At 36.6% G+C, this 27,606-nt stretch overlaps 1 protein-coding gene across 4 annotated transcripts in view; it reads left to right on the top strand.

The window, feature by feature from the left end:
- CPSF6 (cleavage and polyadenylation specific factor 6) overlaps nt 1–3,633 on the top strand; it is a 30,339-nt gene extending 26,706 nt beyond the window's left edge. For all 4 annotated transcript variants that reach the window (XM_012788711.2, XM_012788710.2, XM_012788709.2 and 1 more), the window contains one exon: nt 3,017–3,633. The gene's annotated coding sequence lies outside the window, so the exon portion shown is untranslated. The remainder of the gene's footprint in view (nt 1–3,016) is intronic.
- The last annotated feature ends 23,973 nt before the right edge of the window (nt 3,634–27,606 follow it).

The raw sequence follows: 27,606 nt of genomic DNA, 5'->3' as shown, positions 1-27,606 counted from the left end.
GTTTTGTTTACAAATGATTAATGTTCCCTGTTAAAAAAATTCAATGCCAATGTGAATCACCTTGCTCTCTCACCTTCATCTCAGTGTTAAATTTACTACCATTGTTTTAATTTGTAAATTAGATTGTTTTGAATAATGTTTTGATTATTTAGTTAGCATTGTTAAAAGAAAACCTAATAACCAAAAAAAAGGGCAAGGGTGCCATTTATGCTATCCATATTTATGAATTTGCCTTCTGTGGTAGCATGTTATAACTCACAAAGAATTCTGAGTTACAGTTTATTTTGAAATGTCCATTTTGTGAATCTTTTGGAGGCAAAGGTCATTTTTCTTTGACTGTGAAGTTTATTTCTACTATTTAGTGGACTATCTAGAGCAACAATTATGTATATATTTTATAGAGTAATAAAATACTTTAGCTAAAAGGAGGTAAGTACTATGTCCAGTCCAGAGGTAGAGAGATAACAATATGAAATGTTTTGGCAAGCAAGGAACTTTTTGTAAGCATCTGCAATAAACAGAATTGTTTTTGTGTCATATGTTCTAATCAACACAAGAAGGAAGTTTGATTTTAAAGAGTTAACTTGTATATAAATACTTCTCTTGCCCATCTCTTCTCCATTCTTATCAAGGAAAAATTATCTCATAAAGAAAAGTGATTTGTACTCATTGAGTACATAATATATCTCAAATTATATGAGGATTCTTTTAATCAATATGAAAACCTAGAAAAGAGCCCTATCAAATATATATTTGAACTTAAAAGATGAATTTACCATGAGTTTAAAATGCCAATGCTAGCAAATTTACTTAGTAAGTTTCTAACATAAACACTCATAATTTGAGTTGTTAAGAATGGTTTGATCTTACATTATCTAAAATGCAGGAGTTTCTCTGTGTATTGGAAGTTTACTTAAGTGCTCACTTTAGTTTACAGACTTTAAAGAGCTTTTGTAGATTCCATTTGTCTTAGTTGTTTTAATGATTGTTTATTCATAGGTCTTCCTTTTATAATCGATAGCTAAAGCAAGTGATTGTGTGGCTTTAACATTACAGATTTGACCAAATGATATTCTGAAAACATGAGCATTGAATGTATTTGTCACTTTAAGCTTCTTTTTGATATCTTTGTTTATGTAGATGTCTACTTAGACATTTGAGACTATAACATGGAATTGGATTATTGGAAATGGGTTGTATTCAAATTTGCTTCCGTTTGAGATTGTAAAATTTGTATTTCCAAGTGGATAAATGTAAAGTGTTTAGAAATAGAAATAAAAACTGCTAGATTATCCCCAGATTTTATATTGTCTGTATGGTGAAAATTAGAGATTTATTAATAGTAAAGATCTATCTATATAAAGTATAATCAAGCAAAAGATGAGTGCATTAGTCCTGAATAAAGGTGTGTGCTGTAAATTCACAAACAGGATTTTCCATATAAAAAGTAGTATAATTCTTGACTGGAGTGATTTGATATAAAGTTGTAGTGTATGTGATGTGTTTTATGGAAGGGTTGAATATTTTTGTTTTGCCTACTTTAATTTTTCCCTCTTAATGACCCAATCTCTCCTCTTTATCCCTTCCAGCACAACAAAAAAATTAGGGAAATAGCATTCCTTTGCAGTAAGATTTATGCATTTCCCAGTAATTCTTTTTTCAGAATAGAACATATGCCTTGTCTCTCTTTCGTTTTTTAAAAAGTACATTGCAAGTAGTACAAATACAACATTTGAAAGCTGCCATTTTTAGATTTCTTCCATTAAATAATTTCACTAAATAGCTTAATTAACATATCATAAGATGAAGATGCATTAAAAGGTAACATTAGAAATGGCTGAAGCATCTCTTTGAAAAATATGGGCATATAGAAACTATTTAAAAGAGAAATTCCAGGGTTATAACATCTGTTTTTTCCTTTTGCAGTTGTAAAATTTTAAGTTTTTACTGCTAGGCAGTGTGAATTTGTATGTGCACTGATGCTCTTAAGATAAAACCTAGTTGGGGAAAAATTTATAATTGCAACAGAAAATGAATCCTAATTACAGAACAAAGTATTTTTCAATTATTTTTATGGCAAAATACCATTAAACATTAGTGCCCTTTTGACTCTTAAATCACTTTATTATTGAAGTGCTCTCAGAATTTATATTTTCAATATCCTGCATTTCAGTGATCACTTACATACAAGTTAATTGATGTAAACCTCTCTACCTGAGGTTTTCATATATGTGTATTCTTGAAATTTTAGTTTATCAACTTTATTGTTTCTTTATTTTTCCTTTATGTGAGTTTTCAATGAAATTTATCATTGTGGATTCCCATTTAGCTTATTTTTGGCTAGTTTATATACTAAGTTAGATATTTCAATATAGGTGGAATAGAGTGAGAGTAAAGTAAAATGTTTTAAATTTGTATTATGTTTAAAGATTTGTACGTGGATGTCGTATTTTAAATGTCCGTTCTGAGCTATTTAATAAATTTTGTAACATGGAGCACCGTTTGATTTATAACAATTGCAGAAGTTCCCTGTATGCTGTTAAATAAATACAATTAATTTGTAAAATAATTTATTGCATTTTATATTCAGTTCAGCATTTAATTGTTAAATGAGTTAATATAGAATTGATATGTGGGTAAATGAAAAATATTTACATTAAAATCATCCAAGCATTTTTCATTTATTTTTGTAGTTGCATATTTTAGAAAATGACTTATGAATGTTTCCATCATCACAGAAACAGTAGCTGCTATATTCATTTGTTTCAGTCATTAAATTTATAAGGCAATAATATCTAAGAAGAAAGAAATCAGTGTCTCAGTTTTAATCATCAGATAAATTGGGAACATTTGTCCACTGCAAGGGCAGCTACTGTTTCATTTAATTCTTATTTTGTGTTAGAATAACGTAACAGTGAAGTAGATGCACGACTTGTGTATGTATAGTTAAGCCAGCGTTTTTCTGTGTATTATGGGGAATAGCAAAATCTACATCACAAATTTTGACACATTACAGCTGAAGGAAGAGGATCACCTTCCAAGACAAAACAGTCTTCATGGGGGAAAAATGACGCTTGTCCAGCAGTTTGCTTCTTGTGATTGAACTGAACCTGTAAGGATTCATGGATAAAATGAACAGGAATAGATCTGAATAAAGCAAATCTGCATAAATGGTAACCAGTAGCTCTACTTTTATTTTTTATGTTGCTTAACTGTTTTATTTGAAGGAAACCTGTGTGATTTAAAAAGTTATAGCTTTTGCAACTTTATTACTGGTTATATACATTTGGCCATTATAATGTGCAAGCAATTGGAAAAAAAAAGTCAAGTAAATGCTTGTTTTTATAGTAGTTTGTTCTTGTTAAAAATGTTCATATGATAATGTCTGTAAACAGCACCACTTTGATTACAATAGATGTAGTGTTGTAATAAACTGTTTAATGGGGCTGATGTGTAAAGCTGTTCAAGTTATTTGATGTTTACACCTCAGGGAAAGTCTTGTGTTCAGCAATATCTAAAGATAATGTTACTATGACATTTTTACTGTCCTTTACAAAAGCATTGCAATAGCGTTTTTGGATATGCATCAATCTAATCTTGCGTTCAGTGAATTAAACATACTAATTAAGTGTCACTTGCCCTTGATTTTGATATTAGAATAGGTGATTACATGGATATTTAATATTTCTATATTCTGCTTTTCTAGCTGTTTTTACCTAGTTTAGCTTGTGACTTTGCTGAATGGTATGTAAACTTGTAAAAACTGAAATTTGACAGACATAGCAATCCAGTCAATGTGTTGGGGGTGAAAAAATGTGAAGTTTTAACATTTTAGAGAAAACCCATATTTGCTATGTAATTATAGCTTAATTACAACACAGATGTACTGAAACACTTAACTGTGTACTGCTAGCATTGGAAGAAATATTTTGAAAGTTTTGATTTGATGCTGCAGTTATTTGTTGTTTCATATTGATGGTTTATTTTTGAAGCCATAGGTAGTGTAAATACAGCGTGCAGCAGCAGATACATGTGAGTTAAGAGAGCCTTAGTTTTATTTTTTGCTTGGTATAGATTCTTGAAGTGATGTTAACATTGGGTTGTATTCTCTAGTATGTGTAATGGGAGATTATAGATGTACCCTGTCTGCACAGTTTAAGGAATTCTGTGTATATTCATGCAACCTGTTGATTCATGCTAGAGTTACTTAATCAAAGACTTTTTTTTTCAAACCTGCCTTATATAGGCCCACGTTAAAGGCACCTGGCGAGCATGTGTTCTTAATTGCAAAATTAGAGGCAGTGTCTTGATTAGATATTTTTATGAGAAGGTAATTCTGAATCACTATTCAGAAATTTGAGTTAAAATTCTTAAGCAGATTATTAATTTGTTAATATATTTTTAAGATCTGATAATCTTTGAGAGATCTGATAATACACATTGGTTTTTAAAGTATAGCCAAATTGTAGGACAATGCTTGAAGTATTTAAGTACCCTAGATATTATGTAATGAGCATCTGTAGAAGCCTTCCAGAAATTTCCACTGCCGTTCTTCAGTTTCATTTTGTCTGCTATCAAACTACTTCTCACAAAATTAGCTGTTTTGAATTATCCATATTACTGCCAGCTTTATTTTAAAATATTTTGTGTTTGGAGTATCTGCATGGGATCATTGGTGTTTATCAGAACTGTTTGCTCTCAGAAGTGATTTTTTTAAGTGTTTTTATCTTGTTGAAAATGCAGTGTTTTTTTTAACATTTGAAAGTTGTATTGAAATCGATTTTCTTGTTTTCTGTATAGGTGTTAGTTTTTGTCATTTCTTAGCTTTTTTAATATTTTAAGTACATTGCCCTAATGCGAAGAAGGATGGACTAAATATATTACAAGGGAAATTAGTTAATAGTAAGATTAAAAGGTAAGTAAAATGTCCATGAGAATAAAAATTTCTCTGAACAATTTTAAAATGGAATCACAAAAATCTAACTGCACTTGAACGTGAAATGAAAACTGGAAATTTTGTACTAATTAAATCCTTTGTTTACCTTTTCATTTTTTATCAGTGGAACCCTTTAATTGCTCCTTCTATATCACTGTTCTCCCTGCTTGGCTGATCTCATTGCATGACTTTTGTTGCAGACAATGTGAGTGTACTAGATTTGTTTGCTGCTAGTCCATTATTTTAAGTGTTGTCAGAGGGAAATAACTTTTTGGTTTGACCAAGTAATTTTGCAAAGTCCTCTGCCTGATAACACATGAATGTATAGCAGTTAAGATGAAAATTGCAAGCCTTGTTTAATTCTTCATACCCCCTTCTGTTTATAGGCTGATGTTGTTTGAAAACTCTTCTTCTTTTTTTAATGTGTGAAAACAATCCAAAGAGAAAAACCCTTGCACAGACACCAAAAAAATAATAGTGTCTCAGAGACCTTTTTATTTTTTCCTTAGTTAATAACTGTAATGGATATGAAAGCAAACTTGAGTTGAATTTTAAACCATAGCATTTGTTAGTGCTATGAAGTCACATTCCTGTCAGCCAGTAGTAAAGTATGGGTGAGTGATACCACCACCTGAATGGTATTGCTTCTCAAGCAACACTGAAGTGAAAGTGCTGCTTTTGGTTAAAGGAAGTATGTTGTGAAAAGCATATTCCATTATACATTTGTGGGTGTTTATTTTGTCAATTTTCATAAGCAAGATTTGGAGTGAGTTGCCGTGGCTTTTGATCATAGTTTAGCCTATTTAATGACCCTTTTACCTAGAATGTTCTTAAGCAGTTAACTACAATTTGGAGTTCACAAATAACTGTAGCTTAAGATATTATTTTCATTTAATTCTCCTGTGGAGAATATTGCTTTATTTTCTACTAGTTTTGGGTCAGTTCTTAAAATAAACATGGTGGTTTTAATGAATGTTGTATAATATTTTATAGTGAAGGGGAAATTGTTGAAAGGGTAAAGACTTTCTCTTTCCCTTATGTATTTAAATGTGCCAATAACCTAAATACATACTGTTTTATACAATGAGATGCTATTACAAGACTTTTTTGTTGGAGTGATCGCGACATTTTGGTTTTCATACCTGAATGATCATTGCATTTTCTGTATCTTACAAAATGGCTCCAATTTTGTGTTTTAAGCTTCAGCTTAAGTTATTTTAAGAGGAAGTTTGTGTTCTAATTCTTTACTGAGAATACAGTATTGAGATTCTCTCTTTTTTACAAATAACTGCTTTTTAAATTTTATTCATTAAGTTCATTTGCATCCCATAGCCGTCTGTAAATGTTTCCCCCAGTTGTATGTACTTAAATGCACGCTTATCCATTGTATATATTAGACATTTTTTGTGCTAAAATATATTAAGTGGGATTTTTGTAGCAAAGCATTCTATTTTTCTGTTCTTATAGTGTGTGTGTATTTTTTAACATTAACCTTCAGTTTAAACACTGGTATATTTATTTTATTTTTTAGTAACTTGACTCTTAGAAGCCTTAGACCAATTTTTTCAATAAGTATTCAACCAAAAATTACAAATTTATTAAGATGTGGCCTTACATATGGCATTCCTTGTGTTCATAATGTGAGATTTTTGATTTAGAGAAATCAAGATTCAGGATTACAGTTTCATTGTGAGTTGAAATAGAAAATGTGTTAAAATGTCTAGGCTTCTGGGAGAAAGTTCTTATACTCTTCTTTCTTGGCATTAGAAAGAAGGAATATAAATTTTTATGAATATTCTAAATATTCAGGCAGTTGTATCCTATTTGGATGACTTAGGTTTGTCTTAACCAGTGTTTTTTTAAAATTTCAGGTTGTTGGCATTCACTGAGTATGCAGCTACTATGATTTTTATATGGGACGTATAAACACTTGGTTATATACGGACAGATTTTAATGTTTTAAAGGCTTCCTGTTATATTAATTAACATATGGTAATGGGAGTCTTTTAAATATTAGGTTGGATTTAATTGAAGTCACACAAATCTTGAAGTGGTATCTGTGGATGATAAATACTACCAAGAGTTTTTCATGTGGGAGTATCCTAAAACTCCGCCATGGATGTAAATGTTTTACATTGATTTCATAATTGGATAGACCCTACATTTAGTAAAAACATTTCATTTTGAAGGTGTGTTCTTTTTGTCGCACTGTTACTGCGTAACACTTCTCAGCATTCTGTAAGTTAAATTATTTTAAAATACAATGGTGAATTCATGTTTATTTTTTTACTTTGAAAATTGTAGTACTCAGGTGGTATTTAATGGGAAAGGATCCTTTGGGGTAAATCATAATGTATTCTAAGGAATGCATCTATTACATTGATGACTTTAGCCTTAAAAAAAGGTCTATTTATTATTCCTTCTTCCTCTGCATCCCATGGTATATTAGCAAAGTAGTTTACAGTCCTGTACAGCCTTACAAAGTTGTTTTACAATTTTTAATGGAAAGCCCTTAACAAAAAAATTGTATCATATTACCAGTATCCATGAATTACTGAATCACAGTTTGTAAATAATTTGTTTAATATCAGAAGGCCAAAGAAAGTCTTAAAATTTTAGCTATTTACTCTATGGTGACTTCACAATAAGATTTCTGTGCGAAAGGTAAGGTGATATTTGATCAAACAGACATCTTTTTGATGTCCTTGAGAACTAGACTTCCATATTAGCTTCTATTAAAAAATTCATTCCATTTTATTAAAATGTTTGTAATTGCAATTTTGTGTTTAATGTTTACTTTGTCTTTTCTTTCTTTAGCATTTAGGTGACTGTTGAGCAGTTTGCTATATGGCCATTGTTGGCCTTAAACTGCACTAGTAACAAGCATGGCATTTATCTTGTATTGAAAATAAAACAAAGTTTTGATAAAACTTTGCAGTTTGTCCTTTTTTGATTTCTAATTTGTTAACCATGTGTATGGTTTTGAATAATTAATAACCATTGGCAATATACAGGGTAACAGAAATCGGACTGGTTGTATTATTATGTCTTTAAGCCAGCCTCCTAAGTAGTGATTATTTTCTTCTGTATTGGCGTTTTACTGCACTTAAAAACATTTGTCCAGTCTTAGGTGATTAAGTCATTGTTAACCTCAGTAGACTTAAATGAAAACGTTTGTAGCAAAAAAATAATTCCAAGGTTAGCTTGAATCAATATAGGATAATTTTTAAACAGTGAAATATGTGTGGTTTTAATAAATCACAAATCAGGTATCAGGCCCCAGATTTCTGACCTGCAAGCTTCAGTGTATGTTGAAGGTAACACTTCTAAACAATTGAAAAAATCACATGAGAAATAATAAGTTACCATCACTGGGATCCTTTCCATGCCTGCATTAAAATTGTGGTTCAGGCTTTTATTAGGTTCCCTGTTTGTTATATGTTTACATTCATTGATCCCCCATTTGTGTTGAATTAATTGAGACTCTTTTCTCTGTCCTATAGAATTTAACTGTAAGAAGAGATTATTAGGAATATCTTTTGCCAAACTAAACATATGAATTAGCAGTCTGGGCCTGAAAGAGGGAGAAGCTTGTTTTACAAAGGATTTATAGACAGAATTTTCTCAGTCTTCCTAGTTTTGTTTCCTAATCATTACCATGAAACAAGAATTATTACTAGAAATGGTTTCCAATGCATTCTGGGTCTCCCTTTTATATTTCATTAACAGTTATGATACATAACATAATATGGCACATCAATTCCGATCAGCTACCGTTGGTTCCAGATGAACAATATATACCTTCTTTACCTTTTAAAAAATCTATATTCATTTTATTGAAAAACTTTGAAAAAATAAAACTGAAATAGAATGTTACACTGAAATCTGAAGAAGGAATGACTTGAAGGGGGGAAACCTAGGCAAAAAGACTTACAAAAATGGCCTTTTGGCAGAGCAAAAAGGAACATACTAGTAGGAACTGAAAAATGCCAATTTGGTTGAAGTAAGGAGAGAGGAACATCACCTGTGGAGGAGGGGGCTGCTCAAGAAATAGGCAAGGCCAGACTTTCCAGAACTTGTAAGACCCATAAAAATTGTCCCAAGAATAGGCTGAGGTGGGCAGATCACTCAAGGCCAAAGATTTGATTGAGCCCAGGAGTTCAAGGATGCAGTGAGCTCTGATTGCGCTCTGGCCTGGGCAACAGAGTAAGACATTGTCTCTTAAAAAAAGCCTGAGCAAGAGTGAGACCTCGTCTCTACTATAAATAGAAACTAATTGGCCAATTAAAAATATATAGAAAAAACATTAGCCAGGTATGGTGGCACATGCCTGTAGTCCCAGCTACTTGGGAGGCTGAGGCAGGAGGATTGCCTGAGACCAGGAATTTGAGGTTGCTGTGAGTTAGGCTGCCACCACAGCACTCTAGCCCAGGGGTGACAGAGTGAGGTTCTGTCTAAAAAAAAAAAAAAAAAAAAAATGTCCCAAGAATGATGTGGAGTCATTGAATAGTATGAAGTGTTACAATTAGATGAGCATTTCAAAAAGCTTGGCTGCTCAAGGCGGGCGGATCCTTTGAGTTCAGGAGTTCGAAACCAACCTGAGCAAGAGCGAGACCCCGTCTCTACTATAAATAGAAACAAACTAATTGGCCAACTAATATATATACAAAAAAATTAGCCGGGCGTGGTGGTGCATGCCTGTAGTCCCAGCTACTTGGGAGGCTGAGGCAGAAGGATCGCTTGAGCCCAGGAGTTTGAGGTTGCTGTGAGCTAGGCTGACGCCACGGCACTCACTCTAGCCTGGGCAACAAAGTGAGACTCTGTCTCAAAAAAAAAAAAAAAAAAGCTTGGCTGCAGATTAAATTGATAAAAGAGAAACACCCTTCTCAGGAGTGAAGATAAGGATAAATAAGAATATATGGAAGTTTGTAGGCTGTAGGTGGTAGAAATTTAAAGTGTTGGTCATATGCGGTGACACACCTGTAACAGCACTTTGGGAGGCTGAGGCGGGAGGATCACTTGAGGCCAGGAGTTTGAGAGCAGTCTAAGCAACATGAGACCCTGACTCTACAAAAGTATTAAAAAAGAGCCGGAGGTGGTGGCCTGTGTCTGTAGTCCCAGTTTTTCAGATGGCTGAGGAAAGACTTGATTGAGCCCAGGAGTTCAAGGATGCAGTGAGCTATGATTGCGTCACTGTGCTCTGGCCTGGGCAACAGAGTAAGACATTGTCTCTTAAAAAAAGTTAAAATGTTGTATTTAGTGATTTCTGTTTTCTTTGAAATAGAAATTGAGATCATTGTATTGCAGGCATGGTTTAAGCTTGGGAGAAGTAACAGTGTTGGTCTGTGAGGTTGGGGGCGATGTGTCTGTCTAAGGTTAGAGTACATTTTTATGGTGGCAGTCCACTTAGTAACATTTATTCCCCCAGGAGAAGGCAGGTGGATCAAGCTATGCAATGTGGAAGGCAATAATTATCTTCATCACATCTCAATTTAGTGTTTGTCAACCCAGCTGCAGAACAGTCACCCAAGCCCTCCCAATTGTTCTTTGGAGAATTGCCATCAGCATTTTAAAAAGGCACTTATGTACCTATTGCCTCATTAATTTCTTTTTTTTTTTTTTTTGAGACAGAGTCCCGCTTGTTGCCCAGGCTAGAGTGAGTGCCGTGACGTCAGCCTAGCTCACAGCAACCTCAAACTCCTGGGCTCAAGCAATCCTCATCCTCCTGCCTCAGCCTCCCAAGTAGCTGGGACTACAGGCATGCGCCACCATGCCCGGCTAATTTTATTTATATATATATATATTGGCCAATTAATTTCTTTCTATTTATAGTAGAGACGGGGTCTCGCTCTTGCTCAGGCTGGTTTCTAACTCCTGACCTTGAGCAATCCGCCCGCCTCGGCCTCCCAGAGAGCTAGGATTACAGGCGTGAGCCACCGCGCCCAGCCCTAATTTCTTAATCACCTATAAGACAGATGAGATAGTATTCTGCTTTTACAAAGGAGGCAATGGGCTCCAAGACGTTACGACTGGCAGAATAGTGAGTAGAGGTTAGAATGATTTTATGATTTCAATTTTTCATGTGTTTGCTGTTACAAACTAAGCCCCTACCACCATAAACCTTTAAGCTTTATTGATAGCTGAGCTGTAAGCATTTAGGAATATATTACCTTAAAACGTTCATTTCTACAAATGTTGAGCCACCTACCCTATCTACTGTTGTTAGATACTAATAACTTTTTGTGTAAGACAGATCATAGCAATTAAGTGTGGTATATTTTTATTTAAAAAAACTCATGTAAATACTTGTGTAGGTTCTACCTACACAGTTACTATAGCTATCGTATTAGATACAAGGTAGATGGGTGTAACGTGTGGAAAATTTTGGCACTGAGTCTAGGAATTGGACACCACCCCAGTATAGTGTAGAAACTTGAGCTCTATGTTCCACTTTCGTTTTTTCCCCAAAACTGGGTAAGTCATTTCACATGATGACCTCTTCAGCTTTCTTCAATTGAGGGGTAAAGTTAGCCTTTTCACACAAATGCAGGAGTCTTTCTAGGGATCGAACTTATCCTAAGAACACAATTGATTAGAAAGTGATTTAAGGTTATGAAGACAAGCTAATAGTTATTAAAGGAATTTAGTGATGGCTGGCTTTTCACAGTTAATAGTATTATATTTTAAGTTATCCGTTGTAAACACTTGTCTACAAGTTGAAGTCATTTTTAGACAACTCAGAATTTGGTCAAGGAACACTGGCAACTGTTCTACCCAAGTGTGTAAAAGAGCTCTTATATTTCACATTGCTTGTAAACATGCTGTGTGGATCTGTGTACACTGAGACTGCCTACCTATAAATTTCTACAGCAGTCCATTTATGTTGTCTTTGACTTAATTATCTGACTACGTGAATGGACATGAAAAGGGGAGGAAGATGAATGGCCCAACTCCTCGTCTCTATTCAGAATACCTGGGCAGTAATTTACCTAAAGTTATCTTCTGCCAACTCTTTCCTCTGCTTACAAACATTAAGGACAGAACATGCCCTCTTAACAAATTCGGCCAAGACTAGTTGATCAGTTAATGGAAAAAGTTAAAGCAGTGAATCATAAATTTAAACTTATACTTACTCTCTGTGTCCTTAGTCTCCTTCGTTTCTCTTCCCTTTTAATTTTGGAGTACTCTCAGGGGTCTTAGTGTCCCTACACTCTTGAAGCTCTTACAGTCTTATGGCTGTTGAGATTTATATGCTATCAACTTACAAATTTGTATTTCCAATTCAGGTAAATAAATTAGTCTTTCACCCTTCCCTTCTCTCCTACTACGTGTTCAACCCAGCAGCTAATATCAATACCATCATTTCAATTGTTTAGTCCCCCAACTGAGATCACTGTTGACCCCTCACATCTTACACCCTACGTCTTGTCCCTACCATCAGAAAATACCTAGGACCACTTACTGTTGCTGCTCTCTTCCCTTGCTACTCAAGTCTATTCTCAGCATAGCTATCAGAATTTATATTGTATCTATTCAAAATCCTGCCGTGGCTCCTATTTATCAGAGTAAAGCTACAATCCTAACAAAGTTCCCCTATGATGTGACCCCTCTTAACTCTGACCAGGTCTCTCAGTACCCTCCCCCATGCTCATTCCGTTCCAGCCATTCTGGCCTCCTTGTTTTTCAGATAGGCTAGGTGTGCTCCTACCTCTCTGAGCCTTTGTGGGCCAATTCCAGCATGCCTGGAATGCTATAGATAGCTGTCTGTCGAGAATCTCGATGAGGTTTATTTTCATCATTCTGTTGACTCTGCTACTCTAATCTTTATTTTTCCCAAGCATGACCTAACTATATGTTTGTTTTCCATTCAAATATAAAGCCCCATGAAAGCAGGGATCTTGTTTTATTTTCTGTTAAATCCCAGGTGTCTTCATGAGCATGTAGCATGTAAATATTCAGTAAATATTTAGATGAATACATGCCCTTTAAGTGTAGTTCTACCATGCTATCTTGTGGCAGCAACTACAACTATAAGAGCTTTGTTGCCAGCATTTTCTGAATTGTAAAATGTATATAACATAAAAGTTGGCATTCTAACCATTTTAAAGTGTACAATTCAGTGGCATTAAGTACATACACAATGTTGTGCAACCATCACCACTGTCCATTTCCAGAACCTTTTTGTCATCCCAAACAGGAACTCTGTACCCATTAAACAGTAACTCCCCATTCCCACCCTAGCCCCAGCCCCTGGCAACCTCTATTATACTTAATGTTTCTGAATCTGCCTATTTTGGGTATCTCATATAAATGGAATTATACAGTATTTTTCATTTGGGGTCTGGCTTACTTGGTGTAATGTTTTTAAGGTTCATGGTGTAACGTGTATGAAATCCATTCCTTTATATGGCTGAATATTCCATTGTGTGTGTGTGTATATGTCACACTTTGTTTATCCACTTGTCAGTGGACACTTAGGTTATTTCCATCTTTTGACTATTGTGGAATAATGCTGCTATGAACACAGGTATACAACTATCTTTAAGTCCCTATTTTCAATTCTGGATATATACCTAGGGGGGAAATTGCTGGGTCATATGTTAATTCTATTTTTAACTTTTTGAGGAATTGTGGAACTTTTACATAGCAGCTGTACCATTTTACATTCTTTTTTATTTTTTTTTTTTTTTGAGACACAGTCTCACTCTCTTGCCCGGGGTAGAGTGCTGTGGTATCAGCCTAGCTCACAGCAACCTCAAACTCCTGGGCTCAAGCGATCCTTCTGCCTCAGCCTCCCAAGTAGTTAGGACTACTTGGGAGCCACCATGCCTGGCTAATTTTTTCTATATATTTTTAGTTGGCCAATTAATTTCTTTCTATTTTTTAGTAGAGACGGGGTCTTTCCAAAGTATTTAACTCAGTTTCCATTGAACCGGTTCTCTTTTGCACTCACGTTTCATTGGTGTACATAATATTAAATTATGAAATCACAAGAAAAAGTACCATTGGTATAGTTTAGAAACAAACCCAGTGAGTCTAAAAGTAAACATAACTAGTGGTTGCATAAGTTCTTGGATATGTATGCTGGGTGAATAAGTTAGTTTTATAGAGAGAATGTATAGGTAGGTTATGTGAGGCCAATAGAGGGCTCTGTATTAACATTTTGATATCAAATGGTCTAAAAGTTGGTTCCTAAAAGTCTGCTCTCAGACTAGCAACATTGACATCATCTGGACTGGGAACCTGTTACAAATGCAGAATCTGGGGCCCCACGTGAGGGAAAAAAATCTGCATTTGAACAAGATCCCTAGGTGATTTGTATGCACATTAAAGATTGACAAATTGTGCTTTTAAACTAATTTTAATAACTAGTATTCAACTCGTACTGTAACTTTAACTAGTTCTTGTCATTTGGTATTCAGGTTACTTCATTAGATTTACAACTAGTATAAAAGATACTGCAATGAATATCCTTTTTTTTGAGACAGAGCCTCACTGTCGCCCAGGCTAGAGTGCTGTGGTGTCAGCCTAGCTCACAGCAACCTCAAACTCCTGGGCTCAAGCAATCCTCCTGCCTCAGCCTCCCAAGTAGCTGGGACAACAGGCATGCACCACCAAGCCCGGCTAATTTTTTCTATATATATTAGTTGGCCAATTAGTTTCTTTCTATGTATGGTAGAGACAGGGTCTTACTCTTGCTCAGGCTGGTTTTGAACTCCTGACCTCAAGCAATCCACCCGCCTTGGCCTCCCAGAGTGTTAGGATTATAGGTGTGAGCCACAGCACCCGGCCTGAATATCTTTATAAGTAAATTTTAGTGCAAATATCTGTTTTCCAAAAATTAGTTAATTGGAGTGCTTGATTCAAAGAATATGAACATTTGAGGGTTTTGACACATTAAATTGCCTCTGATTTACCTTTACTCCAGCTGTATATAAAAATGCATAATTCTCCACATTCTTTTCAATAATGGGTGCTTTAAAAACTCAAGTTTTGGAGGTAAAAACTAGCACCTCATTTTTAAATATTTTGTGATGTTTAGAGTGGGTTAAATATTTTTAAATGTTAATGGTGTGCTGCCATCTAGGGATAGATAGATGTATGTTGAAAATGAAACACTAAGTTATGATTTGGTAATTCTATTTTAATAGTTGAGGAAACCATTCAGTACATGTGTTCAGGCCCCAAGTAATACAACCAATAAAGGGCAGACCCAAGAACTGAAAATCTGATTCAAAAACCAAGAAAGATCTGAAAGATTGTTTTCTAATCTATAGCCCCCATTATGTCACAGCAATACAATGAAACCAAAGTGAACCTCATAATAAGAATCCCCTGACTATTCAGGTAAAACCAGCTAGTCAAAACGCTTTTTATTTTCATTCTTATGCTGAAAATATTTCTAGATTTGCTCAATGCATACAATGAGAGTCATTTAAAAGGAAGGTATCTCGAATTTATAGCAAGTTGTTAATTAGAGAATGCATTTAACATTTCTTTGAGAAAATTTGTAGTATCCCAATATTCTGAATAGAATTCTCATGGTAGGTGTTAAGAGTGGATTTAATTTTACTCAGCCATATAATGCTAGTTTTTGTCTTTGTTTTTTTATTTATTTTTGTTGTTGTTACTGTTTTTTGAGACAGGGTGTCACTCTGTTGCCTGGGCCAGAGTGTTGTGGCATCAGCCTAGCTCACAGCAACCTTAAACTCCTGGGCTCAAGGGATCCACCTGCCTCAGCCTCCCCAGTAGCTGGGACTACAGACATGCGCCACCATGCCCGGCTAGTCTTTTTCTCTATATATTTTTAGTTGGCCATTTAATTTCTTTCTTTTTTTAGTAGCGACGAGGTATCGCTGTTGCTCAGGCTGGTTTCAAACTCCTGACCTTGAGCAATCCGCCCGCCTCGGGCTCCCAGAGTGCTAGGATTACAGGTGTGAGCCACCTCCCCAGCCCTATCTTTGTTTTTAATCCTAGATGAAAGCCTATCTTTTTCAGCATTTATATGTCTAAACTGTGCATGTGAGATTCAGGAAGGGGTTATAAAGTCAAAGAATATTCTTTCTGGTTCTTGGGAACTGGGAAATGATTTCCACTCAGTGAATACTTGAAATTATTGCAATGTGCAAAATACTTTGAGCACATGAAGAAAAAATAATTCACTATCTGGAAGAAAATAATTAAAAATAATACAGGCTAGCCACTTTTCCGTTTGTGATTTCATGTGTCAGAGCAGTCCTATTGCAAGTTGTTTTACAGGTAAGGAAACATAATCTTTCCATATTAGAAAGATTCAGTAGCAGAGCAGTGATTAACTTTAGGTGTAAGAAGAGCCGACCTAGAGAATGTGACAGTAGGACTGATTCTTAGTGGTCATTTGCAGATAATATGATGTGAAAAATATCTGCAGGTATGTTATTAAAGTTTACCAAGCTGGTTAGGTGTATGGTGACTCATAATCCTGTAATCCTGTAATCCCAGCACTTTGGAAAGCCAAAGTAGGAGAATCGCTTGAAGCCATGAGTTTGAGACCAGCCTGAGCAACATAGTGAGACTTCGTATCTACCAAAAAAGAAAATTAGCCAGGCATGATGGTATGTGCCTCTAGTCCTAGCCACTTGGGGGGCTGAGGTAGAAGGATCACTGAGGCAGGAGGATCACTTTGAGATTACAGTGAGCTGTGATTACACCACTGCACTCCAACCTGGGTGACAGACCCTCTCTCTTAAAAAGCACACACACACACACACACACACACACACACACACACACACACACACACACACAGTTTACCAAGATCAGTGAATACAAAATCAACTTAGGTGCCAGATATAATGTAGCTCGTGTTAAATTTGATAGAAGATGTGCAAAGTCCTTTGTAGAAAGTTTTAAACCCTTACTGGAAGACATTAAAATAGACCCAAATTGACATACAGTGTTCATGGATAGGAGTCAGTATTAAATATGACAGTTCCTCCTAAATTCAACTATAGCATCAATGCAAATTGAATTAAAATCCTAAGAGATTTGTTATTGAATGTGACAGTCTGGTTCTGAATTCTATTTTTATTATTTTTTAGAGACAAGGTAGACAGGGTCTTTCTGTGTTTCCCATGTTGGTCTCAAACTCCTGGCCTCAAGCAGTCCTCCTGCCTCAGCTCCCAAAGTGCTGGGATTACAGGCATGAGTCACTGCGCCCAGCTGGTTCAAATTTTATGTGGGAGTTCAAAGGCAAGATAACAAGGAGGAGATGGGGTAAGACTTGCCCTACCAGATACCAAACCCTGTAATAAGGATAGTATAGTCTTGGTGCAAGAATAGACCGACCATGGAACAATATAGAGAGACTGGAAAACATATGTATGAAAACTAGATTTTTGATAGATGGGAATTGCTAGGGGCTATACTGTAATGGACAAATTAAAATAGGATCTTTAGGCCGAGCTCGGTGGCTCACGCCTGTAATCCTAGCACTCTGGGAGGCCAAGGCAGGCGGATTGCTCAAGGTCAGGAGTTCGAAACCAGCCTGAGCAAGAGCGAGACACCGTCTCTACTATAAATAGAAAGAAATTAATTGGCCAACTAATATATGTAGAAAAAATTAGCGGGGCATGGTGGTGCATGCCTGTAGTCTCAGCTACTTGGGAGGCTGAGGCAGGAGGATTGCTTGAGCCCAGAAGTTTGAGGTTGCTATGAGCTAGGCTGACGCCATGGCACTCACTCTAGCCTGGGCAACAAAGCGAGACTCTGTCTCAAAAATAAAAAAAAATAAAATAGGATCTTTATGTCTTTCCACATAAATATCAACTCTAGGTAGATTAAATGTGAGAGGCAAAGCTGGAATTAAAGAAGAAAATATAAGAAATCATTTTATGACCAAGACTGCAGAAGGGATTCTTAACATATAAAAGTACAATAATAAAAGATAAATTTGAATAAATTAAGAACTTCTGACCATTAAAAGGGTGAAAGAAGTACCAAACTGGAAGAAGATACTTGTAATACATATAACTGATAAAGGACTGATATCAACTATAGATATATAAGAACAACAGAAACCCACAATAGAAAAATGAGCAACAGACATTTCACAAAAGCACAGTCCATAAATACATGAAATAAAATTTAACTTTATTAATAATCTGGGAAGTGCACAAGATTGGCAAATATTTGATCAGTTCTTAGTGTTGGATATGATACAATGGAAAATATTGCTGGAAGAGGTATAAGTTGGTACAACCATTTTGGAAAGTAGTTTAATTTATAAAGTAAATATCTCCTATAGAGTCTCTTGTATCTTTACACTAGGAAACATTTACAAGAATGTAGCAACATTATTTTTAATAGCAAAAAAACTGGAAATAGCTCAGATATCCACCAATAGAGTAGATAAATAGACCATTCATACAGTGAAATACTGTATACCTTGAAAATATAAGAACTTTAGTTACACACATGAACATAAATGAATCTTAACATGTTCACTGGAAGAACCAAGTCACAAAAGAATTCACACAATATTATTCCATTTATATCAGGTTCCAAAATGGAAAATTGTGACACTGTACTAAATATTCCAACATTAGGGAAATAATAGAAATGCAATGCAAGGAAATCACTAATAAAATTCAGCGTAATTTTTCTGGGAGCAGGGAGGTAGAGGAATGCAGTCAAGGAGGAGGTCCTACAGGGGGTTCCTAATGCGCCATAGCATATTTGTCAACCAGATGGCTGGCACCTATGTGTTTTTAGTACATTTTAATGCACATGCATATTTTGTAATATGTACAATAAAATAATAGAAATGTATACATCTAAAGGGATTCTAGATCAGTTAAGATCATCATACCTAGAAAATGATAGTAACAAATATTTAAAATGATACTTAAATATTTATTCAAAAATATGGAAAATACTACTTTAAAACAATTTTCTGCTTATGTATTTGAAATTTGTTTTGTTTTAGTACAGTTGACCTGAAGTGGCAGATAAAGGTCCAATGTGGGCATGGAGGTAGCAAGTAGGTAATGTTGCAGTCTTCAGCTCTATTAGAGACTCTCAGCATGGAAGAGATGAACGGAACATGTAGTTTGAAAAAGCATATATTAAAACTATTATATCATTGCTTTGATATATTTTCTTTCAAATAACATCAAAGTAGAGTCATAAGGCTTATATTTTGTGAGAATTGAGCTCTCACACTATTTTCTAGATAGCCATGAAGTTAGCCAGGCACCTGGTCACCAGAGTCCCAGGTACTGGACTTGGGGTTGGAAAGAGTGCACTTAACCAATGGTGGTATTTCTAGGTCAGTAACAAAACAATTCAAAAGATTGAGTTGCATGTGATGCTACACAAAACCTCCTGTATTATCTTGGTTGGGATGCATTGGTCAATACAAGTAATGTACCTGGGTATAGACTCAACAGCCATCCTCCCTTATGAAGCAGACTGTCCTGGAATTATATGTCTTTTAGGACCATTCTGATGAGCCTATGTTCCCGGAATCTTTGCACCTGATGGTAATCTACCTGTGCCAAACCATTTCTGCCCTTCTTGTGGTGGTGTGCCTCCTTTTTTCAAAATACCATTTTGAGTGCTCACAGCTGTCAACTCTTGGAGTTATTAGAGGCTACTTCCTGAAGAAATCAGCTAACAGAGATCACTAGAAACAGGATCTTTCTGGGACAGAATGGGCCCTAGCAATGCTAGAAGCAGTTCCATTAGGTGACAGGCATCAAGCTGGGTTGGGGGAGCTGGGATTTGGCTGGTGGTGAATAGTCTTCAAATATTTGAAAGGAAGGCCTTAAGTTCCAATGGGTTCTGTGTATTCATTCTTTCGGAATTACCAAGTTGCCCGTTATGTGCCCAGCATTGTGCTAGGGATAAACTGAAAAAAAAAAAAAACAACTGTGTCAAGACAAATGAAGAAATGAGAAGCTAATTTTTGCATGAAGCAGTAGATAAATAATTTTTAAATTTTTTTCTCTATTAGAGATGAGGTCTGCTATGACTAATATCTTATTGGTTACTATAGAAAGAACTTGGTTGGAGAAGATGTAGCTCAGGAATTTCACTTTTTTTTTTTTTGAGACAGAGTCTCGCTGTGTTGCCCAGGCTAGGGTGAGTGCGTGGCATCAGCTTAGCTCACAGCAACCTCAAACTCCTGGGCTCAAGCAATCCTCCTGCCTCAGCCTCCCAAGTAGCTGGGACTACAGGCATGTGCCACTAAGCCCGGCTAATTTTTTCTATATATATTAGATGGCCAATTAATTTCTTTCTATTTATAGTAGAGACAGGGTCTCGCTCTTGCTCAGGCTGGTTTCGAACTCCTGACCTCGAGTAATCCGCCTGCCTCGGCCTCCCAGAGTGCTAGGATTACAGGCGTGAGCCACCACCAGGCCGAATTTCACTTTTTGAGCTTTCACGTAATGCACTTTTCAGGATTAGCCACCAAAGAAGTGTTGGAGCAGTATTCAGAATGTCTTAGAACAAGAGTTTATGTGAGGCCAATATGGGATCTGAATCAGGTTAATATAGGTAGGATTCATTCATTCAACAAACTTGTAGGCCACAGATCTAGGTCCTAGAAATGAACGTAACAGTGACTATCACAAAATATCCCTCCTCTTTTAGAGCTTATCTTTTAGTGAGGAAAGAATGATTGGGCTGGGCTCGGTGGCTCACGCCTGTAATCCTAGCACTCTGGGAGGCTGAGGCGGGCGGTCACTCAAGGTCAGGAGTTCGAAATCAGCCTGGCAAGAGCCAGACCCTGTCTCTACTATAAATAGAAAAATTAATTAGCCAACTAAAAATATATAGAAAAAATTAGCCAGGCATGGTGGCACATGCCTGTAGTCCCAGCTATTTGGGAGGCCGAGGCAGGAGGATCACTTGAGCTCAGGAGTTTGAGGTTGCCGTGAGCTAGGCTGATGTCATGGCACTCTAGCCCGGGCAACAGAGTGAGACTCTTTCCCCAAAACAAAACAAACAAAACAATTATCAAATAGTTTGTTAAAAGGTATTAAGTGGTATAAGGCAAGTTATTGTATAATTTCATCAAGGAAGACCCCTATAAGGTGTGGTTTGAACAGAGCTCAGAAGATAGGGAGTCAGCCATGTGGCTCTCAGGGAGAGAAAACCATCCTGCAGAAGAAATAGTTCAAAGGACGCAAAATCTAAGTGAAACAACAAAAAGACTGGTAGAATAATAGAAGAGGAAAATGGTTGGAAATAGTTATATGGGGACATGATTTTGTAGGGTTTTATAGGGAATGGCAAAGATTTTAGCTTTTATTCATGGTATGACAAATTTGGAAGCATATGAGCAATTAAGTGACATAATCCTACATTTTATCACTGGTTACTATTTGAAAAATAAACTCTTGGGGAAGTGGAAGGCGAAAGAAAAAAAAGAAATGAAAACTAAAGTAAAGGAGCAATTGTGCAAGCAGGCAGGCCAATTGGAATGACTGCATTAATATAGATAAAAAAATATACAGGCATAGATTAGGAGAATAGCAATGGAGACAGTAAGATTTTGAGTATATTATTAAGATAAAATTACTATTGCTGGATAGGTGGATGTAAGAAAAATCAAGGGTTCTCACCACAGGTATATCCTCTAATTTTAAATTAAAAAAGAAAGATCAAAGATATCTCCAAAGGTTTTGACCTAAAAAAATGGAGTTCTCTTCTACTGAGATGTAGATGACTAGGGGTTGGGGTGAGAACTTTTTTGTGGGGTTAGGTATAAAAAATTTCATGTTGAATATGTTGAGTTTGAGAAAACTGTTAGACCACCATTTGGAGATACCAGGTAGTCACTTGAAAAAAATATATATATATATGGAATTTAGGGTCAAGATCAGGGTTAAAGAGATACAAATATGAGAAGTATGGTTGTGTAAATAGTATCTAAAGCGGTAGGACCAGATGAGATCACTGGGAAAATAAAAATGGATACAAAGAAAAGGTCAGCCAACTGAACCATGGGGTGCTTGTATATTTAAAGAAGAATGATTCTGTAAAGAAGACTGAGGGGGGCAGCCTGTGAACTAAGAGAGACAAAAAAGAAGAAAACAAATTGGGGGAGAGGGGTGTCCCCGAAGCCAAGTTTCACAGAAGAGGGAGTGGTGAAGTGTGTAACATGTCACTGAGAGATTGACAAAAAAATGAATTGACCACGTGATTTGATTTGAGTTCATTTGAGTATGGCTTCAGTGAAGCAGTGAGGACGAAAGGGTGATTCTAGTGAATTGGGGAGGGAATGAAAAGGGAGAAAGTGAAAACAGTTTTTAGAAGAGGAGTATTGTAGGGCATCAGCGAGATGGTGGAACAGGAAGCCTGAACCCACCTTCTCCTGTGGAGAAACGGACTTAATTATGATACACAGACAAAATTCCTCTGTGAGAAGTCCATAAACCAGTTGAAGGTTCCTGTACCACAGGCAAGTCTGAAATCAACCGCTTCGAAGCCAGGTAGGAAATTTCAGGGTACTGTCTCTTGCCAGAGCCTCCCACCCCGCCACCCCTGCACAGCATGGTGCAATTGGGAGATCTTCAATTTCCGTCTTCTCCCTGTGGAGGGGAAAAAGTATAACATATATGCAAAATTTTGACTTTAAAGGACCTGCCTGAAGGACCAGTTTCTGTCCTTCCTGAACCCAAGAACTGACAGGAACAGGGCGCCACGTTGCGGTCTCGGAGACGCAAAGACGGTGTGCTAAAGCCTGCGGTCTCACAGACAAACACTAGGCGGAGCGCCAGGACCGTGGAGCCCGCGGTGTCGCAGACACACCGTAGGGGAGGCCCTGAGCAGAGAAACAAAACCAGTAAATTACAAGCACAAGCCTAGAGAAGACATATTTCTACAAAAGGCTCGAGAATCCTCCAGAATCTCTAGCCAGGCTCAATAGAGAAGTCTTTTTTTTTTTTTAATCTATATTTTTATATTGGGGGATGAAGCAAGGAAAAGAAAGCAGCCCCTGTACTGAGCCCTATTCCCTTGGCTGATCCTTGTTCCATAGGGTTAAGGAACACTGAGGAAATAAACGTTGTTTGGAAAAATCCAGGTGTAGTTGCTTTGTATGTTGTAATGGGTAGAAGGGATGAAGGGAAGTGTGAAAACCCCTCACACCCTCAGTCTGGCCTCTGACTATATCCTCGAACCCTCGGGTGGGGAAAGGGCCACATTCATTCCTCCTCCTTGAGGTTGCTGACAGCCATGTAGTGGGAGAGAACAACAGGCAAAGAGAGCGACATGCTACATGACAAGATGACAAGCTACATGTCTGTGACATTCCTGATCAACTCTGCTTGGCTCTGACACCATCTGCACACAGCTCAAGGTAGGAGACCTGGACTGAGGAAAAAGTCTTTAATATAGAAAACTGGACTGCAAAATCTGAGAGAGGTGGCTGGCTGATTCTTCAATGCTGAAATACCAACAAAACTTAACAAGATATAAAAAGAAGCAGAAACATGGCACACTTTTAAGAAACCCAGAAACCTTGAAATGAATGAAGATCTATGAGTTGCCAAAGAATTCAGAAATATCATCATAAGAATGCTTGATGAATTAAAAGAGCATAGACAACAAAACAAAATCAGGAAAATGATGCATGAACAGACTGAGAATATCATCAGACAGAAGCTGCAAAGAAGAACCAAACAAATTCTGAAGTGAATTGAAAAATAAATGAGAGGGATTCAACAGCAAACTTGACCAGGCAGAAGAAAGAATCAGCAAACTAAAGAACAAGACTTTCAGAATTGCTGAGGCAGAGGAGGAAAAAGAATGAAATAATATGAAGAGTACCAAACGGACTGATGGGGCATCATCAAACAGAACATCATTATGGGAATTTCAGAAGGAAAAGAGAGAGAAAGAGGTAGAGAAATATTTGAAGAAATAATGGCTGAAAACTTCCCAAATCTGAGAGAAATGGACTTATAGATTAAAGAACTTCAATGAGGTAAACCTAAAGAGACTCACATCAAGACACATCATAATAAAACTCAAAAGCCACAAAGAGAGAATCTTGAAAACAGCAAGAGAAAGCAATTCCAAGACCTCTTATTAGATTATCAGCAGATTTCTCAGCAGAAACTTTGCAGACTAGAAGGGAATGAATGACACATTCAAAGTATTCCAAAATATGCCAAGCAAGAATACTGTAGATATCAAAACTGTACTTTAGGCCGGGCGCGGTGGCTCAAGCCTGTACTCCTAGCACTCTGGGAGGCCGAGGCAGGCAGATTGCTCAAGGTCAGGAGTTCGAAACCAGCCTGAGCAAGAGCGAGACCCTGTTTCTACTATAAATAGAAAGAAATTAATTGGCCAACTAATATATATATATATATATATATAAACTTAGCCGGGCATGGTGGCACATGCCTGTAGTCCCAGCTACTCGGGAGGCTGAGGCAGCAGGATTGCTTGAGCCCAGGAGTTTGAGGTTGCTGTGAGCTAGGCTGACACCACGGCACTCACTCTAGCCTGGGCAACAAAGTGAGACTCTGTCTCAAAAAAAAACAACAAAAAACTGTACTTCAAAAACAAAGGAGAAATTAACACTTTACCAGATAAACAAAAGCTAAGAGCATTCATCACCACTGGGCCTGCCTACAAGAAATGCTGAAGGTGCTTCCTTCAAGTTGAAGAGAAAATATAATTAACAGCAACATAAAACCATATAAAAACATAGAAGGCCCTGATAAAGGTAAATGTATAGACATACATACAATCCTATAGTATTGTAGGTGTGAAATCACTTTTAAGTCTTACATAGAATTTTAAAAACAAAAGCATAAAAAGTAATTATATAGCTGGGCGTGGTGGCTCACGCTTATAATCGTAGCACTCTGGGAGGCCGAGGCGGGCAGATGACTCAAGGTCAGGAGTTCGAAACCAGCCTGAGCAAGAGCGAGACCCCCGTCCCTACTATAAATAGAAACAAATTAATTGGCCAACTAAAAATACATAGAAAAAAATTAGCTAGGCATGGTGGTGCATGCCTGTAGTGCCAGCTACTGGGGAGGCTAAGGCAGGAAGATAGTTTGAGGCCAGGAATTTGATGTTGCTGTAAGTTAGCTGATCCCACGGCACTCTAGTCCAGGCTACAGAGTGAGACTCTGTCTCAAAAAAAATAAAAATATAACTTAAAAAATAAGAAGAATGACCTCAAATCAACAACTTAACTTTATACCTGAACTAGAAAAGAAGAATAAACCAAGTCCAAAGATAACAGAAAGAAGGAAATAATAAAGATCATAGCAGAGTAGCTTAAGTAGAGAATAGAAATACAATAGAAAAAAAATCAAGGAAACGAAGAGTTTGTTTAAAAAAAAATAGATCAGCAAAATTGACAAACTAGCTAGGCCAACTAAGAAAAAAGCGAAATGATTCAAACAACAAAAATTAGAAATGCAAGAGAGGACGTTACAACAGATATCATAGAAATAAAAAGGGTTATGAGACTGCTATAAACAGATATGCCAACAAATTGGAAACCCTAAAAGAAATGGGTAAATTCCTAGAGACATACCACTTACAAAGACTGAATCATGACAAAATAAACTGAATAGATTATTGAAAATCAATAACCAAAAACTTCCCAAAAAAAGAAAAGCTCAGGACCAGATGGCTTCACTAGGGAATTCCATCACATATTTAAAGAATTAATAATAATCCTCCTCACTTTCTTTCAAAGAGTTGAAGAAGAGGGAACACTGACTCATTCTATGAGGCCAGCATTACCATGATATGGCAACCAGACAAAGACACAACAACATGAAAACTATAAACCAATATTCCTGATGAATATACATACATGCAACAAACAAGGCACATTAGGAATTTACCTCAATATAATAAAGGTCATATGTGACAAGCCCATAGATGACATCATACTCAGTGGTGAAAGACTGAAAGCTTTTCCTCTAAGATGAGCAACAGTACATGGATGCCCACTGTCACCAATAATATTTAACAGGAAATTCTAGCCAGAGCAATTAGGTAAGGAAAAGAAATAAAAGATATCCAAGTTTGAAAAGTACAATTATCTCTATCTACAGACAATATAATCTCTTATTTTAAAAATTCTAAAGATTCCACCAAAAACTACAACTAATAAACAATTTCAGCAAAATTGCAGGATACAAAAATCAATGCACAAAAATTAATTGTATTTCTATACACTAACAATGACCAAACAGAAAAGGAAATTATAAAAACAATTCCATATACCTTAGCAGCAAAATGGATAAAATACAAGAAGTTGAAAGAATTATACACTGAAAAGTACCAAACATTGCTAAAAGAAATCAAAGAAGATATAAATAAATGGAAAGATATCTCATGCTTGTGACTTGGAAGACTTAATATTGTTAAAATATCCATACTACCAAAAGCAATCTACAGATTCAATGCACTCTCTATCAGAATCCCAATGCAGAAATAGTAAAATAATCCTAAAATTTACATGGACTCTCAAGGGACACAGAATAGCCTAAATAATCTTGAAAAAGGACAAAATTGGAGGCCTCAGACTTCCTCATTTCAAAACAAACCACAAAATAACGGTAAGATGGTGTGGGCCAAGGGCAGTGGTTCACACCTGTAATCCTAGTACTCTGGGAAGCCAAGGAGGGAGGATTGCTTGAGCTCAGGAGTTTGAGACCAGCCTGAGCAGGAATGAGACCCCATCTCTACTAAAAAAATAGAAAAAATTAGCTGGGCCTGGTGGTGCATGCCTGTAGTCCCAGCTGTGTGGGAGGCTGATGCAGGAGGATCGCTTGAGCCCAGAAGTTTGAGGTTGCTGTGAGCTAGGCTGATGTCATGGCACTCTGCTCAGGGCAACAGAGTGAGTTTTCATCTCACACACACACACAAAAGATGGTGTGATAATACCATAAAGATAAATATATAGACCAGTGGAACAGAATAGAGAGCACAGCAATAAACCTTTGTATTTATGGGCAGGTGATCTTCGACAGGGTGCTTAGATCACACAATGGGGAAAGGACAGTCTCTTCAACAAATGACAATGTAAGGAAAAACTGGATATCCACATGCAAAAGAATGAAATTGGACCCTTACCGTACACCACATAACAAAAATTAACTTAAAATGGATTAAAGACCTAACTTTTAGACTAAGACTATAAAGCTCTCATAGAAAAATATGCGGGGATAGCTTCAGGACACTGGATTTGGCAATGATTTCTTGGATATGTCACCAAAAACACAGGCAACAAAAGCAAAAATAAACAAATGGAAGGACGTCAAACTTAAATTCTTCTGCACATTGAAAGAAACAATGGAGTGAAAAGGTAGCCTATTAAATGGGAGAAAATACTTGCAAATCATATATCTAATAGAGGGTTAATATTCCAGACTGCATAAGGAACTTCTAAACTGAGCAACAAAAAATTGATTTTAACATGGGCAAAAATGGCCAGCTGGGCATCCCAAGGCTGATCTGAGGTAGTACCCAGAGTCCCAGGGCAACAGAGCAATGGCTGAGCCCAAACACTTCGTTCTAAAGGTCTAGCAACTCTAGTATCTTGCTTCCCTGGGGCTACAGTCATTGTTGTGCTGCTCCCAGTCCCCCCTCAAGGGCCCAAACTACAGTAATATTTGGTTATTCTGAGGTACTTGGTGCTGTTG

The sequence above is a fragment of the Microcebus murinus genome, chromosome 10, assembly GCF_040939455.1.
Source record: "Microcebus murinus isolate Inina chromosome 10, M.murinus_Inina_mat1.0, whole genome shotgun sequence".
NCBI lineage: Eukaryota > Metazoa > Chordata > Mammalia > Primates > Cheirogaleidae > Microcebus > Microcebus murinus.
This window is presented reverse-complemented; position numbering and strand designations above follow the sequence as displayed.